Here is a 2,226-nt window from a genome sequence, read left to right as displayed (position 1 = left end):
TTAGGACTGTAGTTCTGCAAGCAGACACCAGGGAGAGCAAGAGATCGGAAAAGGTTTGAGAGGTTTCAGAACTTTCAGCAGCGAAGCTTGGAGAACGTCTTCCCTTGCAAGAAGCTAGCGCTTAAAAATTGGGAGAAGTGGTTGTTTTTCAAATGCCCAAAGCCCAGCAAAAAATTACAAGAAACAGAGAAACATGGCCCAATCAACGGAACAAAATAAAACTCTAGGCATCAACCCTAATGAAACACAGATCTATGAGCTGCCTCACACTCATTAGCATGGCTGCTATCACAAAACAGAAAATAACATGATGATAAGGGCGTGGAGAAATTGGAACCTTTGTGCACTGTTGAAGGGGCTGTAAAATGGTGCAACTGCTATGGAATATTATACGGATGTTCCTTTAAAAATTAAAAATAGAACTATCATATGATCCAACAGTCCCACTTCTGGGTGTGTACCCCAAAGAATTGAAAGCAGAGTCTTGATATTTGTTCACCCATGTTCATAGGAGCATTATCCATAATGGCCAAAAGGTAGAAACAGCCCAAATATTCATCAACATATGAATGGGTTAACAAAATGTGGAATATGCATACAATGGAATATTCAGTTCAGTTCAGTCGCTCAGTCATGTCCGACTCTTTGCGACCCCATGAATCGCAGCACGCCAGGCCTCCCTGTCCATCACCAACTCCTGGAGTTCACTCAAACTCACATCCATCGAGTCGGTGATGCCATCCAGCCATCTCATCCTCTGTCATCCCCTTCTCCTCCTGCCCCCAATCCCTCCCAGCATCAGAGTCTTTTCCAATGAGTCAACTCTTCACATGAGGTGGCCAAAGTATTGGAGTTTCAGCTTTAGCATCAGTCCTTCCAAAGAAATCCCAGGGCTGATCTCCTTCAGAATGGACTGGTTGGATCTCTTTGCAGTCCAAGGGACTCTCAAGAGTCTTCTCCAACACCACAGTTCAAAAGCATCAGTTCTTCGGCACTCAGCCTTCTTCACGCTTCAACTCTCACATCCATACATGACCACTGGAAAAACCATAGCCTTGACTAGACGGACCTTTGTTGGCAAAGTAATGTCTCTGCTTTTGAATATGCTATCTAGGTTGGTCATAACTTTCCTTCCAAGGAGTATGCGTCTTTTAATTTTATGGCTGCAGTCACCATCTGCAGTGATTTTGGAGCCCCCAAAAAATAAAGTCTGACACTGTTTCCCCATCTATTATTATTCAGCCTTAAAAGGGAGGAAATTCTGTCTTATGTTACAACATGGATGAACCTTGAGGACACTATGCTAGGTGAAATAAGCCGGCCACATGAAGACAAATACTGTATAATTCCACTTATATGAGGTATCTAAATTCATAGAGACAAAGTAGAATGTTTGTTAACCAGAGGCTGGGAGGAAGGGGAAAAGAAGAGTTGCTGTTTAATGGGTACAAATTTTCAGATTTGTAAGAGTAAAAAGTTTTGAAGATCTGTTTCACAAAAATGTGAACTCACTGAATAGTACTGGACTCTACACTTAAAAATAGTTAAGATGGCAAATTTTATGTTGTGTATATATTTTTTTTGGCCACAAAAAATATCCTAAAGGAATAATCAGAAGTGCACAAAGGGATTTTAGCACAAGAATGTTCATTGATATTTATAATTTTTAATATCAAGGAAAAATAAGTAACAACCTTAATGCACAATTTGGAATTGATTAAATAAATTTTGATGCATCCGTACTCTGGATAGTACATAATGCTATTTAGCTATTAAAAGTCATGTTAAGAACAAAAAAATGATACATGTTAAAGCAAACATAATAGTTATAACAATGAAGTGTGGTGTTTATAACATACATAGAAGAAAAATGTATGATAAATAGCACAAAGATGAAATGGAAGTTAATTGTTGTAAAGTTCCTATACTATACATGAATTGGTATAATGTGACTTGAAGGTAGAGAGTGATAAATTAAGGATTTCTACAATGAAACCCTAAAGCAATGTCTAAAAACACACACACAAGAAATAAATGAAGCAATAATAGCTAATAAGTCAATAAAGTAGAATCATTTTAAAAACAATTAATTCCAATGGAAGACAGAAAAACAAGAAAGGGAGAACAATAAACAGATGGGACCAACAGAAAACAAATGGCAAGATAGTAGATTTAAATACAACCAAATTAATAATCACATAGTATATAAATGGTCTAAACAACTCA

The sequence above is a fragment of the Bubalus kerabau genome, chromosome X (assembly GCF_029407905.1).
Source record: "Bubalus kerabau isolate K-KA32 ecotype Philippines breed swamp buffalo chromosome X, PCC_UOA_SB_1v2, whole genome shotgun sequence".
Classification (NCBI taxonomy): Eukaryota; Metazoa; Chordata; class Mammalia; order Artiodactyla; family Bovidae; genus Bubalus; species Bubalus kerabau.
The sequence above is the reverse complement of the archived record's forward strand: the minus strand, read 5'-3'. Positions refer to the sequence as shown.